We start from the raw sequence: 18,851 nt of genomic DNA on the forward strand, positions 1-18,851 counted from the left end.
TCCTCCTATTCTGCCACTTTCAGAAAGTCAACAGTAAAGATTTATGATTCTTCACGCGGCTCATGAATTATATTTATATTCCTTTCGTAGATAAGGCATGTTATGATTGGTCACAAGGGAGCTCAACTTCACTGAGGCACAATAATGATGATTTAAAGAGAATCAAGCAACATCCAAACTATCAACTAATGAGATGTAAGAGAGTTTTGAGTTTAAAACTAATAGGCTGTCACCTAACAGTAGGCTTGTATCACAAATACGGGGAACTGAAAGTTATGTAAAAAGATGCTACACGTCATGAAAGAGAATCCCACTTGTTCACACAGTTCTTTTCAGGATATAGTTGGGGAGATCACCGTTTACTTCAGGTTGTGCATTTTTCTGTGGAACATTTATGCAGGTGCACATAAAAGGTCTTGGGGATAGCTTGAGTTATGGTCAGGACAACTTATTTTATAGTTCAAAAGCAGCAGCCTGGTTTTCACTTTATGAAATAATATAGTTGCTGACACCCCTAATAAACCTGAAAGTTACACAGGGATTTTGTGGACCTGATGTCCAAGGACACGGAAGAAGTATCACCTTGAAAAATGTTGTACTATAAGATGGAGATACAGAGATTTCTGTAGAAAATACAATTTTCTGACAAGGTCATCTCATCTCAGCAAGACATGAATCCGGTGTTAATTCTGCACATAGACACTCCGTTACTAATAATTAAAAAGATATTGTTTACATCACAATTGATTGCACCAGTAATTGATTTACACAAAAATAGGTAAGGGCTTTAAAACAGCTGTTCCAAGCTGAAAACAACATTGTGTTTTAATAGTTGAACTCAAAGGGGTGCCTGGGTGGCTCAGTCGGTTAAGTGGCTGCCTTCTGCTCAGGTTATGATCCTGGGGTATTGGGATCGAGCCCCGCGTCCGGCTCCCTGCTCAGCGGAGAGCCTGCTTCTCCCTCTCCCTCTGCCTGCCACTCTGCGTACTTGTGCTCTCCGTCAAATGAATAAGTAAAATCTAAAAAAAAAAAAAAAAGTTGAACTCAAAAGCTATTTTCAGAACATAGAAAATACTCCTTTGTATTGCAAAGATGGTTAACACTTTTTATTTTTTTATTTTTATTTATTTAAATTTTTAAGATTTTATTTATTCATCTGACAGAGAGAGAGAGCGAGAGCAGGAACACAAGCAGGGGGAGTGGGAGAGGGAGAAACAGGCCTCCCACCGAGCAGGGAGCCTGATGCGGGGCTCGATCCCAGGACCCTGGGATCACGACCAGAGCCGAAGGCAGACACCCAATGACTGAGCCACGCAGGCGCCCCTAACACTTTTTAAAAACCATTTTGCTTTCGGGGCACCTGGGTGGCTCAGTCATTAAGCATCTGCCTTCGGCTCAGGTCGTGATCCCAGGGTCCTGGGATCGAGCCCCGCATCGGGCTCCCTGCTCAGAGGGAGGCCTGCTTCTCCCTCTCCCACTCCCCCTGCTCGTGTTCCCTCTCTCGCTGTGTCTCTCTCTGTCAAATAAATAAATAAAATCTTTAAAAAAAACCATTTTGTTTTAAACCCAATTTTATACATTATGACACATATATGTGCACACAATCATTTGTGCAGGGTTGAATTTTGTCATTGTGTTTCCTTAATGAGAAAAAAACCCTAAGAATTCTAAATTATGGGTTTATATATTAAATGCATGTCAAGATGAAAATGTATTAAATTTGGCCAAATAACTATTATGACCATGATCATTAACCAAGAAACATTGTGTTTGGCACAGTTCTAGGAGTTACCAAAAATGTAAAGAACATCAGCTCATTTATCTGTTTAATTCTTCAGAAATAAGATAAATAAAATATATTCATCCAAAGTATAAAATGTAACAAGGGAGATATTCAGGCACACATGTATTGTTTAATATATAAAACAGTATAAGAATAATAAATGAATTAGGAGAAGAGACTGGACTTTTGTGTCTCTGAGTAAATGGGTCAGGCCAGGGAGGGAATTTTCATGGGAGTCTTATGGAGTTGCTTAAAGAAATGTTTTTTTACATTTTTATACTCTTAGTTTGGAATATAGTGCCTAAGTCATGATAGGTACTTAATAGCCAGTATGATAATTAAAGAAATAAGTAAAACAAATTATTTCTTTTTTTAAAGTAAAACAATTATTTTAAGATTTATTTATTTGTTTTAAGGGGGAGGGGGGAAGCAGAGAGAGGGAGAAATCCTCAAGCAGACCCTCCACTGAGCACGGAACCCCACACGTGGGGCTCCATCCCAGGACCCTGAGATTATGACCTGAGCTTCGCGAAATCAAGAGCCAGAGGTTTAACCAACTGTGCCACCCCAGCACCCCTTATGTAAAACGAGTTTTAAAGGAGGAGTCCAACTTAGCTAGCCAGGTGAAAACATAAATATTATTCTGAATATGCTATTCATAGCCTGAAACAAGTCCTGTGTGAATATGAATACAAGAAATATTCTTAATTTGGCTCACCTAGAGTTTACATGGAAACACTAGCATATAAGGCATGCAGGTTAGGTGGAACATCATAGAGGGCCTTGATTAAGGAGAGAAGGGGATTGGAAATATAATTAATCTATTTCAGAGTGATAGCTCCAGTAGCAATGAGAGAATGATTTGATAGTGGTGATGACAAAGAGAAAGGAGGCTAGCAGGGACTGGGGAATTGGGAAGTTATGGGAATTTCACACTGAGCAACAAATTAGGATCCTGCACAGCAGGAGTGATAAAGGTCAGAGGTAGGACAGTATTTTAAAAGGAGGGAGAGGTGGTTACAGAAGTACAGATTCATGAATTAATATTCTGTAAACAGTGAATGACCCCGGTGCAATTTCTGAATCTTGTGTATATTTATCAGAAAATAGCACCAACTACGTAAGAATTCTTACACCAAAATTCAATCCAAACACAGTAACTTCTTCATTACTAGGACTACTAGTGCCATTACACTAATTTGGTGAACAAGCGATTTATTCATCTCTCTTGCAACTTGTTGCAAAGAATGGAAATTCATAGGCATCTTGGTACCAATGCCCTGGGAGAGACATGGAGAGGCTGTAAAATGAAACAGAAGGTAACTGTGTAACAACCACGCAGAATTCTCCAAGGCAATGGAGTGTAGCACAACTTGTTTCAAAGGATCAAATTCATAAAGCCACACATCAAAACAACTGTTAGAACAAGGCATTCTGAAAGCATCCTCAACACCATTGACACACTCGAAATATTCATAAACCAAACCAAACACGGTTCAAGCACCCACATGTCCCCATCCATCTTTTGAAGTGTAAAACAGCCAAGGAAAATGCATTCTTTAAATAAGTGCAACTAATACGACTTTGTAAAGTAACTTTATGTCCTAAAATGCCAGGATTATGGGCAATAAATATAAAATCAAAGCAGTAAATATTCCTGCAAACATACTGAAACATAGAACAGCATTCCCTTTTGGGTTTCAGAATATGCTTTTCAAAACTGTAGCAGGGAAAAAAAACAACAAAAAAAAACCAAACTGGCTTTGAACTTCCTCCTGCTCCAAGTCTAACTTAAACTCGTCTAGATTGGAACAATGGTCACCTGTAGTCTCTGTGTGGAATGTGACTGCTTTCAGAATTCTTTTCATGATGCTGTCAGCATGAAAACTCACAATCGTGCCCCAAGCTTGATCTTTTAATGGCATTATTTTTGAGCAGAGTTTTGAATGAAAGAATTACTATTCTCTCCATTTGTTCAAAAGGGGGAAATATCCTTTATATGTTTATAAAAGCCTAAGTGTTAATTATTCAAGTATGACAGATTCCTGAAGGCATCCAGTCCAGCACCTTGGCAGCAGGAACCTTGGGGAGTATAGGGAACTTAGAACAAAGAAGTATGAACCTATAATTCTTGTGTACATGTTTATTGAAGGGCAAGACTTGTTCATGGTTGCAGGTGAAATGAACGAACCTGCAAAACTGAAGCCCCATGAAATTGCTCTGTGATTCTGGGACCTATGCACTAGCTACTTAATATGTGTGTTAAATAATGTCTTCTGTGAAACTTCTTCTTATGCTAAGAATGACTTTCCTGTACTTCTTATTGCAGAGTTCCTGGAAGAGGACTATCCCACTTTGGCAAGACTCCATGAAACTAATAACCTTGGGAAAATGTGCATAAAAATACATTACTGCTTGAATAAAAAAATACATTATTTCAGGCATTATATTCCAGTACATAAGGTTCTTTACTTTCTTCATTTTTCAAGGGCTCACAAAGCCATATATTTCCAGAGAGCTAATTGTGTTCATTTATTGTAGATTTCTTAATAGCAAGCTAAGTCTGTTGCTTTTTTAAAAGATTAATTTGAAAAAGTAGATCCCGGAGATGCTTGTCTCTTCAAGAGATACAAGTTGGTATTATTTCAGTAATATAGTTTTGAGGTGATGGGGTCTGAATTAGAATGGTAGTTAAAAAAACAGAAACACTTAAGACTCTAGAAATGCTTTAATAATCAGTAAGAACTGATAAATTATTGCATGTGGTGGGGGAGGGAGGATACAAAGATAATCTCAAAATTTTGGGCTTGAATAAATGATTGATCATATTAACAAGAAAAAAGAGAAAAGCTAGTTTTGGGTGATAGATCAGGTTTATTTTTATATTTATTGAATCTAGGTTACAAACTCAAATCAGGAATAACCAGGATGGGGGCACTTGGCTGGCTCAGTCAGAAGAGCATGTGATTTTTGATCTCAGGGTCATGAGTTTGAGCCTATCGTTGGGTGTAGAGATTACTAACCCCTCCTCCCAAAAAAACCCCAACCAAACAAACAAAATAACTTAAAAAAAAAAAAAAAAAGGGAAGAACCAGGATGAATTACTTTTTGACTAAGTCAGGCCTTTAGTGTGGAGACCATGATGTAATGGACTTCATTGTCAACAAACAGAGAAGCTTTAAAATCCTCATCCTGCAGTTGACTGAAGCATGTTGTGGGGGAAGTCATTTTGACTCATTTGAGATTCATTTTCATGATCTATAAAATAGGTTAAAAAAATTTACCCCCAGTTGTTGGGGAAATTAGGTTGTGTATAAACTGCTTAGAACTCATTAAGTACTTAAAAATATTCTTCTAATATCACCTCCCCTCTCCTTACTCTATAGCTGTGCCAAGGTGTAGACGAGCAAAACAAACTGTAACTTGAGAAATACAGAGCGCTTTCTGTTTATTTCAAAAAAAGTATATCAAATCGAAGTGCATGCCCTTTAAACTATGCTATGAGGCTTTTCTCAAAATTCCATCATGTGATTGCTATGGGTGTTTACACTTAGGTTTAAAGTTGAGTGAGGCCAGAAATTGCAGTCGAATGCTGATTTATTGGGTCATACGACGAGAGTCAGTACCTCAAAAGATCTGGAGAAAGGATTATAATATATATTTAACGTCCTCTCAATGTGAAAATTCTTCAAAATTATTTTTTATTTATCTTTCATATTGTTTTCTTTGACATATGCAGAATATGTGTGTGTAGCTCTTTATATATATATATATAGGGCACATTATATATGCACATATATTTGTATGAGCTCAGGCACTCTCATGAAATGACATTGCTCTGAGCTATTTTGCCTCCTACTACAGCCAGTCCTGTTATAACACTTGTTTTGTAAATACGAATTTACTCCAGTGTAATTGACATATTAGGGAACAATTTGAGCATAACGTGAATTTCATGTTTGTCACACACGAATTCATCCCCGAGAAACCCAAAGTGAATACAGAAAACTGCACTGGGCTAAACAAAGGCATGTAAGGAATCCACAATGCAAACATAAACACAGACCTCAAACGTCTCCTTCAGTTCATCATGTGTGTTAGGAGGCATGTCTGAACATATCTGTAGTTATAACCTTCCATCTGATTTCAGATAACCCTCCTTCCACCACTCCACAGTAATTCACAAGCTGAACCCTTCCAATGTCTGCTTCCAAAAGAAAACTTAAGGCCTTTTTCAAGGTAGAGTGCATATTTAATGTAATTTTAAAATATTTATTAATTATTTACATGTATATTACTACCACTTTTATTAGTTTCCTGTCTTTTTAAAATGTGTTCCTAACTGTTGTTGAGTACTGTGCCCTTTACATGTCTTTCACATAAAGCTTGTGTGTGATTTTGTTTCGTGTGATACTTTCTTTAGGAATGCATATGCAACAAAGCAGAACTGACTCTGTCCGTGAACTTGACCAGGTAATATGAACCTCAGCAATACTGTTTTTATTTCTGTAAAAAGGGGAAAATAGTGGTATCAATCTCATAGGGCTGTTGATTGAAGAAAATAATGTGTATTGAGCATTCAGCACGCACCGGGGGGTTTCATAGTACTTAATACATGCTACATATCGTGGTAGGCAGAATAACAGCCCCCAATTCCTGGAATTTGCAAATATGTGGGAAAATGGGCTCTGCAAATGTAATTAAGATCTTGGACTTTATTATTCAGGTGGGCCCAATGTAACCACAGGAGCCCATAAAAGTAGAGAACTTTCTTAGGTTGGAGTCAAGGAGATTCAACAGGATTCAGAGAGATTCAAGAGAAGGACTTGGCACATTTTTGATGATTTGGAAATGGAGGGAGGAATGTCAAGTGGGAATGCAGGAGGCTTTGAGAAGAGGCTCCAGCCTAACAGCCAACGAGGGAAAGGAAGCTCAGCTGTGTAACCACAAGTCATTAGATTCTGCCCATAACCTGAATGATATTAGAAGCAGATTCTTCCCAGCCAGCCCTCACCTTGATTTTGGTCTTGTGAAACTCGGAGCGGAAAACCAACCACCACCACCCATCTGACCTACAGAGCTGTGGGATAATAAGTTTGTGATGTTTTAAAGTGCTAAGTTTGTGGTAATTATTATGGCAACAGTGGAAAACTAATGCAGATATTATTTATACCTTTTATTACGAGAGAAGTTGTTATTGGGTAAGAAAGAATATTACTTTAAACGAAACGATATTTACTAAACAGAAACTTTTCTGGGCTCAGCCTTTTTAAACTTTGGCTATGGATAAGGTATATGAACTAGATTTCTTATAAAAATATCAAGCATGTTAAGATATTTCATCAAAAAATAATGTTTCTGGACATAAAATTTTTCCCTATATAAGAGATTCCTTTAAACCTGCATTCAAACCTAAATGTAGTCATATTTCAAGTTTTTAAATTTAACAATTCAATCATCAGTTACTACCTTGAGGAGAAGCATGAAAGGAACAGAGGAAAAGCTCTAGAGAAATGAGCCTTGGAAAGAAGGGAGAGGCAACACAGGCAAACTTCATTTGCCCCCAGAATTAGTTTTAGGCCAGTATTTTTCTTTTCTTTTCTTTTCTTTTTTTTAAGGATTTATTTATGCATGAGTGCAAGCAGGGGGAGGAGCAGAGGGAGAGGGAGAGAAGCAGACTCCCCACTGAGTGCAGAGCCTGAGGGGCTGGATCCCAGGGTCCTGAGATCAGGTCCCGAGCTGAAATCAAGAGTCAGATGCTTAACCGACTGAGCCACTGAGGTGCCCCTAGGCCAGTATTTCTTTATGCTTCACTAGAGTTTGTACATGTGTAAGTAAATCCTGAATCTTGTAGTTGGAAGGACAATAAAAAGGTGTAAGCTTATATAGTAGCATTCTTTTGCTGTTGTAACAAATTACTACACAATTAGTATCTTAAAACAACAGAAATTTACTGTCTTACCATTCTGGAGGTCTGAAGTCTGGAATGGGTCTCACTGGGGTTAAGTCAGTGTGTCAGCAGAGCACAGGGTTCCTTGTGGAGGTTCTAGGGGAGAATCTGTATCTTCACCTTTTCCAGATTCCAGAGGCCACCCAGCATTCCTTGCTCCTAGCTCCTTCCTCCATCTTCAAAACTAGCAGCACATTTTCAAATCTCTCTCTGACCTTTGCCTCTGTCATCATATCCCCTCTTCTCACTCTACGCTCTCCTGCTTTCCTCTAATAAGGATCTTTGTGATTACACTGGGCCCACCTGGGTAATCCAGAAGACTCTCCCCACCTCAAGATCCTTAATTATCCTAGCAAAGTCCCCTTTGCCCTATAAAGTAGCATATTCAGAGACTCTGGGATTAGGATATGGACATCTTTGGAAAGCCATTATTCTGCTTACCACAGCCCGAAATCAATATATTTCTTATGAAATACATGGATTTCTAATATAAAGTTAATAACAAATAGTTTGTAAATTATTAAACAGTTACAACCCTGAGTCTCTTCTTAAATCATGCTTCCTTGCAGACTCCCATCTCCTGGAGTCTTTTTTACTTAATGAGTAAATGATAGAACTTTTCTTGTAAGATAAATAGTCTGGAAGAGAAAAATAACTTCCAGAAGAAGAGCATATTAGTGAAGGGGGAAAAAAAACAAAACAGAATATATTTCTGGGTTCCTCCAATATAATGCTAGTTGAACCACAAACTACACACAGACATACACAGACACACATACACCTTTATCTTCCCATCTATTTATATAACTAATTTTCAGAATAATTTTTGGTGTTTCCCCTGGTATCCTACTCAAGTATCTAAATGTATAAAGATTTGCTTATTTTTTTACAACAGCCTAAATAAAGTATGGTGAGCTTATTTCATCTTGTTAAGCACATTTTAGAGATCTAAAACCAGGTAGCACTCCATAAACTAAAACAAATATAATGAATTATCCTTATATTCTCTAAGCCAAATATTCAAATTTATACATTCTTTCTACAATTACTTATTAAGTAGTCTACAAAGTGCCAGGTGCTATTCTAGGCATTTCTGATTCCGTAGTACCACAGACAATAACAGGAATAAGAAAAACCAGATACAAACATTTGTCCTTACAGAGCTTACATTCCAGTAGGTAGCCAGAGAATGAATGGATGAATGAATCTTAAATAAGTAAAATGTATCAGATAACTAGAAGTGCTAAAGGAGAGTGGGGAAAGGCAGGGATGGGGAACTAGGGACAGGTGGGTTCCAGGAATAACTTCAATTTTAAATAGGATAGTTATGGAAGGAGTTGCGGAGAAGGTAACATCTGAGCAAAGAAAAAGGAAGTGAGGGATCAAATCTTGATTAGAATGTCAGGATAAAAGAGCCCTAGGAGAAGGAAATGCAAAGTCTCAGAGCAGGGAGTGAGACTTACGCTTTGATACTTACTCTTATTTTATCTTTCGACCAATATTTATCGATGGCCTCAAATGGGTCAGGCAGTCTAATAGACAGTAGGAATATATCAATGAACAAAAAGATTCCTTTTTCTTCAGGGAGTTTAAATTCCAAGGGGCAATGACACTTTCTTTCATATTAATTCATTCTACTCCACCGATCATCCTTATGAAAATGAGGGAAAATTATATACCCTCATAAAATTTCCCTATTTATGAAACAAGAATAACTTGCTTACCTCAGCTGAGTACTCTACAGATTTTGTTGCTTACAAATATAGAGTACTGAAAATGATTTTTATCATAATATGTTTGGTTGGTACAACAACGATCATGTGAAAACCTGGTTTCGGTATTCTTACTGCTAGTTTGAATTTTGGTCCCATTGTAAGTAGGCCTTACATGTGTAGGGCTCCTCGGTTGGAACCAGCTGACATTCAGAACAAAACTGATTTTATGAAGATGATTTCCTAGAGTTTAACACCCGGTAAATGCAGTCAGTTTATTCAAACATTACACAGTTTCCAGAGTAACGTATGTTGCACAAATAAATCATGGATTTAGGGAGAAGCTAAAGCTTGTCAACTGGGCTGTAAATGTTTCAACATAATAAACAGTATAGTGGAATAGAAATGGCTCCACAGTTGAAGATTTCAGTTTGTGATGGAGGGGAAAAAAAGATCTGTTTTAGGTAGGAAAGAAAACAGAGCACTGTGATCAGTTTTAACAATGGAGATGGTCTAAAAGAAATAGCATCTATTAGGATTGTCAGTGTGACAATGGCTGGACTGTATATAATAAAGTCAAAAGATATTTTGATGAGAAAGGGGATAAATCTGACAGCCTCACAAATCAGAATCCTAGGCGGCACAGATGAGAAAATATAATTGAATGTTTGCTAAGCTGATGCATAGTTAATTTTTCACAGCCCAAGGCAACAGGGTATGAGAGATGGACAGGAGTGTTAGCCGGTTTGAGAAAAGAGAGAGGCAGAAGAGCATAAAGTGAATAAAAAGAGAAAGAAGGCAACATTCTATCACATATAAAATATCATTTTCAGTTTGGAAAACCAAACTGAAACTTACAATTCCGCATGTATTCAAAGCTATCATTTTGAACAATACAGAGCTAGATTTAAATACTGTTATGCTTTATCTAAATATACAGTATCTCTTAACATAAAACTGAATTTCCTCATAGCCAGGAAGGGAATACATTTCATTAGCACTTTTTCCCAGAATAATTCTAGGAAACAAGGTCATTTCAAAACCATCAGGTGTTCTTTTTGACACAGGTATTTGAGTCAGTTTTTCTCTGGCCATTTATATCAACTGTAACTACTATTATTTTAAGGTCTGATTCTTTTTTAAGCAAATTTGAAAAGTGATGATTTTTTTTTAGAAAATGAAAAAATGGAGCAACAGATTCCCCATTTTCCCTCCAGGAAGTGACAACATTATTATTCTAGTGTTATACAGGATTTCTGAATTGCTATCACAGAGACAAAAGTCTCAATTTCGGGTTGAAATTAAAATTGTATCCTTCAAGTTGTGAATATGTAGAGTTAGTATCTCTGTAGTGGCTACTCTTTATATTAAAATTTGGAAAGGGTAAAATGTAATGGCTTCACAGTTGCAGATTTCAGAGGAGGAATCTCTTTCCTCCTAAGAAATCAAGGAACTGATTCAAGAAAATCTGATCAGGCATTGGCAGAGGGGACGGCATTCTGCATCCACAGTCCGTGTCCTTAATGCCCTTGCCATTTTGACTCATGAGCCAGAACTGCAAATCTTCCTCCACTCATTACCCTTGTCAGTCACTTATGCATTTACAGCAGAAAAATGAGACACATATCAAAACTCTTTCAGAAGAAACCCAACAGTAGAAACAGTCCAATGCGGTCATCTTTAAAAATCAAGAGGGTCAGTATATCTTCTATGTAGAGTGCCCAGAGATATTTTCTGTTTATAGTCAAAACTAAAAATGGCACTGCTAGATGCTTTAATAATCTTTATTGCATATTTGTGAATATTATACTACATCACTGCCATCTGTGCGATTCATAAATCACTGAGCAATAAAGCCTCCTAATAAATCTTAAGCTCCCTCTCTTCACATTATTGGCCCCTTTTATTTGCTGATGCAAGAACTCTTCCATATGTTGATGCAGCATCTGTGATCTATGTATCATTATCCTTTATGTCTAATATCATTTCCTATAAATCAATATCCTTCCTCCTTGAAGATGGCCCTGCAGAATAAGTTGCCGGATGCTAGCTCGAGCACAGCTGAAAGGCCGGATGTGGGGCACAACTTGCCATCCCTTTGGTATGCTGAGGACACGTGTAGGTGTTTTGGGGACCTTTCACAGGTTTTGTCACAGCCTTGCCCTGATAGATCTATGGCCCTGGCCGGCAGACTCAGCAGTTTTACTCTAATCACTGCACTGTGTCCAATGGTCAGCAGTCTTTTATCTGTGCTTATCATCACTATAACTCTGTTCTGCTACTTGACATTCTCCTTCACCATAACCTCATGGTGGTTCTCCTTCTATCAGGCTCCAACTGCGTAAAAAAAAAAAAAAAAAAAAAAAATCGATCACTGAGGATTTATTGGGCACTCATAATACTCGTTATTGCTGCTTTTGTTATCTTGTTTTAAATGTTTAATGCAAAGGGCTGTGCTACAGAATGTACTTAATGCTGATTTGACAGTGAACTTGAGTTGCTGATCTAAGGGCTTAGAGGTGAAGTTAGACATACGCTGGTTCTCCAAGCCCTACAGGTTGGGACTCCTACAGGGAATGCTATCAGCAATTTTGTGTTATATTTCTTTTGCCTGCCAGCATCTCAGAGCATATGCAGTTTTGACATAGTTTCTGTTGCCTTACCTACTAGCACAGGCAGGTGACAGTACATCGCTGAGAAAGAATTCAGATTGCTTTCAACTTTCTATCATGAGTGCAGATTTTAATTTTAAGCAGAAAGGCCAGTGCAAATGGAAATACGTCTGCCTTCATATTTTACAGACTCAGTCTAAAATATGTTTGATTTGATATCACTCTAAGCCACAAAAGTCCATGTGCTGCTCAAAAATCATAAAACATGCAATCCTGTTTCTCAGTAAAGCATAGTTTATATCTTAAAATCAGAATTCTTTTGAAACTTCCTGTGCTAGCACAAAGCATTAATAATGAATGGGGAAGGGGGGCGGAGCCAGATGGCGGAGGAGTAGGAGACCTGGATTTCATCTGGTCCGAGGAATTCAGCTGGATAGGGATCAAACCATTCTAAACACCTACGAACTCAACAGGAGATCGAAGAAAAGAAGAGCAACAACTCTCTGAACAGAAAAGCGACCACTTTCTGGAAGGTAGGACATGCGGAGAAGTGAATCCGAGGCGATACAGAAAGACGGGGTTGCCTGAGTGTGGCAGAGCTCCCAGGTATTGGATTGGGGAAGCCGGCTGCAGAGGCGGAGCCGAGGAGTGGGCTCTCAGCTCCGGGTTGCAATAAACCGTGATCCGCGGCACAGTCAGGCCACTGTTCCTCCAGCAGGGACCCAACAAGCAGCAGATCCGGGGAGACTCACCTTCCTTCCCCGGGAGGAGCCGCGCGGGAGTGCACCGCAGGGATCTGCTGGGTTTGGGGACTCCACACCGAGTAGGGTGCCAGAGATAGAAACGCTCAGTCACAAGCCTGGTGAGCACGGAGTGCGGCCGGAGAACAGGGAGACGGGAGTGATCGACTGCTTTTGTCTGGGGGTGCACTGAGGAGTGGGGACCCGAGTTCTCGGCTCCTCCTGGGCAGAGACTGGGAGGCCGCCATTTTCACTCTCCTCCTCCAAAGCTGTAAGGAAAGCTTGCAGGGAACAAAAGCTCCCGAGAGCAAACACGAGCAGATTACTTAGCCCGGACCGGCAAGGGCGGGCAATTCTGCCTCCGGCAAAGTCATTTGGGAACCATGGCAACAGGCCCCTCCCCCAGAAGATCAGGGAGAACAGCCAGCCAACACCAAGTTTACCAAGCGATGAGAACGGCAAAACTCCAGCGCTAGGGGACTAATGCACATAGAATCCATGGCTTTTTTACCATGATTCTTTAGTCTTTCAAAGTTAATTTTTTTTTAAAGATTTTATTTATTTATTTGAGAGAGAGAGAATGAGAGAGAGAAAGCACATGAGAGGGGGGAGGGTCAGAGGGAGAAGCAGACTCCCCGCCGAGCAGGGAGCCCGATGCGGGACTCGATCCCGGGACTCCAGGATCATGACCTGAGCCGAAGGCAGTGGCTTAACCAACTGAGCCACCCAGGTGCCCCTAAAGTTAATTTTTTTAACTGTTTTTTTTTTTTTTTAATTTTTCTTTTTCCCTTTTTCAACCAACATCTTATCAACCCCTTTTTTAAAAACATTTTTATTTTTCATTTTTAGAGTCATATTCTATCCCTTCATAGTAGTTACCCTTATTTTTGGCATATATATATTCTGAGATACAGTTTCTTCTAACAGATCAAAATATACCCTAAATCTCTAGTGTATGGCTTTGATCTAGTCTTCTGCATGATCACGTTCTCTCCCTTTTTTTCCCTTTTTTTTAAATCCTCTTCTTTCTTTTTTCAAACAACTTCTTATCAATTCCTTTTATAAAAATTTTTATAATTTTCATCTTTACAGTCATATTCCATCCCTTCATCATATCAACCCTTATTTTTGTACATATATAAGTTTTTCTTTCTTTAAAATTTTGGGAGGCGCTTTCTTCTGATAACCAAAATACACCCAAAATCTAGTGTGTGGCACTGATCTATGCACCAGCCTGATCATATTTGATCATATTCTGTTTTTGTTTGTTTTTATCTTTTTCTTTTCTTTTTCTTTTTCTTAGTTCTTTCTTTCCCTTTCTTTTCCCCTGGCTTCAGGTCTTTTCTGATTTGTTTAGAGTATATTTTCTGGGACATTGTTACCCTGTTAGCATTTTGTTCTCTCATTCATCCATTCTCCTCTGGACAAAATGACAAGACAGAAAAAAACACCTCAACCAAAAGAATAAGAGATAGTACCGACTGCCAGGGACCTACTCGATACAGACATTAGTATGATGTTGGATCTAGAGTTCAGAATCATCACTTTACAGATATGAGCTGGGCTTGAAAAAAGCATGGAATTTATTAGAGAAACCCTTTCTGGAGAAATAAAAGAACTAAAATCTAACCAAGTGGAAATCAAAAAGGCTATTAATGAGATGCAATCAAAAATGGGGGTGCTAACTGCTATGATAAATGAGGCAGAAGAGAGAATCAGTGATATAGAACACCAAATTATGGGAAATAAAGAAGCTGAGAAAAAGAGAGATAAACAACTACTGGATCGCGAGGGCAGAATTCAAGAGATAAGCGATACCATAAGATGAAACAACATTAGAATAATTGGGATCCCAGAAGAAGAAGAAAGAGAGAGGGGCAGAAGGTATATTGGAGCAAATTATAGCAGAGAACTTCCCTAATTTGGGGAAGGAAACAGGCATCAAAATCCAGGATGCACAGAAAACCCCCCTCAATAAAAATAAGTCCACACCCCGACATCTAATAGTACAACTTACTAGTCTCAGAGACAAAGAGAAAATCCTGAAAGCATCTTGGGACAAGAGATCTGTAACCTACAATGGTAGAAACATTAAATTGGCATCAGACCATTCCACAGAGACCTGGCAGGCCAGAAAGGACTGGCATGATATATTCAGAGCAGTAAACGAGAAAAATATGCAGCCAAGAATACTATATCTAGCTAGGCTGTCATTGAAAATAGAAGGGGAGATAAAAAGCTTCCAGGATAAACAAAAACTAAAGGAATTTGCAAACACGAAACCAGCCCTCACAAGAAATATTGAAAGGGGTCCTCAAAGCAAAGAGAGAGCCTAAAAGCAACATAGACCAGAAAGGAACACAGACAATATACAGTAACAGTCACCTTACAGGCAATACAATGGCACTAAATTCCTATCTTTCAATAGTTACCCTGAATGTAAATGGGCTAAATGCCCTAATCAAAAAACACAGGCTATCAGATTGGATTAAAAAACAAGACCTATCGATATGCTGTCTGCAAGAGACTCATTTTAGACCCAAAGACACCCCCAGATTGAAAGTGAAGGGGTGGAAAACCATTTACCAGGCTAATGGACACCAAAAGAAACCTGGGGTGGCAATCCTTATATCAGACAAATTAGGTTTTAAACCAAAGACTGTAATAAGAGATGAAGAAGGACACTATATCCTACTTAAAGGGTCTATCCAACAAGAAGATCTAACAATTGTAAATATCTATGCCCCTAACATGGGAGCAGCCAATTATATAAGCCAATTAATAACAAAAGCAAAGAAACACATTGACAACAATACAATAATAGTGGGGGACTTTAACACCCCCCTGATGGAAATGGACAGATCATCTAAGCAAAAGATCAACAAGGAAATAAAGACTTTAAATGACACACTGGACCAAATGGACCTCACAGATATATTCAGAACATTCCATGCCAAAGCAACGGAATACACATTCTTCTCTAGTGCCCATGGAACATTCTCCAGAATAGATCACATCCTAGGTCACAAATCAGGTCTCAACTGACACCAAAAGACTGGGATTATTTTCTGCCTATTTTCAGACCACAATGCTTTGAAACTAGAACTCAATCACAAGAGGAAAATCAGACAGAACTCAAATACATGGAGGCTAAAGAGCATCCTACTAAAGAATGAATGGGTCAACCAGGAATTTAAAGAAGAATTAAAAAAATTCATGGAAACCAATAAAAATGAAAACACAACTGTTCAAAATCTTTGTGATACAGCAAAGGCAGTCCTAAGAGCAAAGTATATAGCAATACAGGCCTTTCTCAAGAAATAAGAAAGGTCTCAAACACACAACCTAACCCTACACCTAAAGGAGCTGGAGAAAGAACAGCAAATAAAGCCTAAACCCAGTAGGAGAAGAGAAATAATAAAGATCAGAGCAGAAATCAATGAAATAGAAACCAAAAGAACAGTAGAACAGATCAACGAAAATAAGAACTTGTTCTTTGAAAGAATTAACAAGATTGATAAACCCCTGGCCAGACATATCAAAAAGAAAAGAGAAATGACCCAAATAAATAAAATCATGAATGAAAGAGGAGAGATCACAACCAACACCAAAGAAATACAAACAATTATAAGAACATATTATGAGCAACTCTATGCCAGCAAATTAGATAACCTGGAAGGAATGGATGCATTCCTAGAGATGTATCAACTACCAAAACTGAACCAGGAAGAAATAGAAAACCTGAACAGCCCTATAACCACTTAGGAAATTGAAACAGTCATCAAAAAACTCCCAACAAACAAAAGCCCAGGGCCAGATGGCTTCCCAGGGGAATTCTACCAAACATTTCAAGAAGAATTAATACCTATTCTTCTGAAACTGTTCCAAAAAAATAGAAATGGAAGGGAAACTTCCAAACTCGTTTTATGAGGCCAGCATTACCTTGATCCCCGAACCAAAGACCCCATCAAAAAGGAGAATTACAGACCAATATCCTTGATGAACATGGATGCAAAAATTCTCACCAAAATACTAGCCAGTAGGATCCAACAGTACATTAAAAGGATTATTCACCACAACCGGGTGGGATTTATCCCTGGGCTGCAAGATTGGTTCAACATCAGCAAATCAATCAACGTGATACAATACATTAACAAAAGAAAGAACAAGAATCATATGATCCTCTCAATAGATGCAGAAAAAGCATTTGACAAAGTACAACATCCTTTCTTGATCAAAACTCTTCAGAGTATAGGGATAGAGGGTATATACCTCAATATCATAAAAGCCATCTATGAAAAACCTACAGCGAATATCATTCTCAATGGGGAAAAACAGAGCTTTCCTCCTAAAGTCAGGAACGTGGCAGGGATGTCCACTATTACCACTGCTATTCAACATAGTATTAGAAGTCCTAGCCACAGCAATCAGGCAACAAAAATAAATAAAAGGCAACCAAATTGGCAAAGAAGTCAAACTCTCACTGTTTGCTGATGATATGATACTTTATGTGGAAAACCCAAAAGACCCCACCCCAAAACTGCTAGAACTCATACAGGAATTCAGTCAAGTGGCAGGATATAAAATCAATGCACAGAAATCAGTGGCATTCCTATACACCAACAACAAGACAGAAGAAAGAGAAATTAAGGAGTCAATCCCATTTACAATTGCACCCAAAACCATGAGATACCTAGGACTAAATCTAACCAAAGAGGCAAAGAATCTGTACTCAGAAAACTGTAAAATACTCATGAAAGAAATGGAGGAAGACACAAAGAAATGGAAAAACATTCCATGCTCATGGATCAGAAGAACAAATATTGTGAAGATGTCAATGCTACCTAGAGCAATCTACACATTCAATGCAATAGCCATCAAAATACCATCAGTTTTTTCAAAGAAATGGGACAGATAATCCTAAAATTTGTATGGAACGAGAAAATACCCTGAATAGCCAGAGGAATGTTGAAAAAGAGAAGCAAAGCTGGCAGTATCACAATTCCGGACTTCAAGCTCTGTTACAAATCTGTCATCATCAAGACAGTCTGGTACTGGCACAAAAACAGACACATAGATCAATGGAACAGAATAGAGGGCCCAGAAATGGACTCCCAACTCTATCGTCAAGTAATCTTTGACAAAGCAGGAAAGAATGTCCAATGGAAAAAAGACAGTCTGCAGAAGAATGAAACTGGACCATTTCCTTACACCACACACAAAAATAGACTCCAAATGGTTGAAAGACCTAAATGTGAGACAGGAGTCCATCAAAATCCTAAAGGAGAACACAGGCAGCAACCTCTTCGACCTCAGCCACAGCAACTTCTTCCTAGAAACATTGCCAAAGGCAAGGGAAGCAAGGGCAAAAATGAACTATTGGGACTTCATCAAGATAAAAAGCTTTTGCACAGCAAAATAAACAGTCAACCAAACCACAAGACAACCGAGAGAATGGGAAAAGATATTTGCAATTGACATATCAGATAAAGGGCTAGTATCCAAAATTTATAAAGAACTTATCAAACTCAACACCCAAAGAACAAAGAATCCAATCAAGAAATGGGCAGAAAACATGAACAGACATTTTTCCAAAGAAGACATCCAAATGGCCCACAGACACATGAAAAAGTGCTCAACATTGCTCTGCATCAGGGAAATCCAAATCAAAACCTCAATGAGATACCACCTCACACCAGTCAGAATGGCTAAAATTAACAAGTCAGGAAATGAGAGATGTTGGTGGGTTGCGGAGAAAGGGGAACCCTCCTACACTATTGGTGGGAATGCAAGCTGGTGCAACCACTCTGGAAAACAGTATGTAGGTTCCTCAAAAAGTTGAAAATAGAGCTACCATATGATCCAGCAATTGCACTACTGAGTATTTACCCCAAAGATACAAATGCAGGGATCTGAAGTGGTACGTGCACCCCAATGTTTAAAACAGCAATGTCCACAATAGCCAAACTATGGAAAGAGCCAAGATGTCCATCGACAGATGAATGGATAAAGAAGATGTGGTATATATATACAATGGAATATTATGCAGGTATC

Source organism: Mirounga angustirostris, unplaced genomic scaffold, assembly GCF_029215605.1.
Source record: "Mirounga angustirostris isolate CCGP_5_RB_7025 unplaced genomic scaffold, mMirAng1.0.hap1 SCAF_8, whole genome shotgun sequence".
Classification (NCBI taxonomy): Eukaryota; Metazoa; Chordata; class Mammalia; order Carnivora; family Phocidae; genus Mirounga; species Mirounga angustirostris.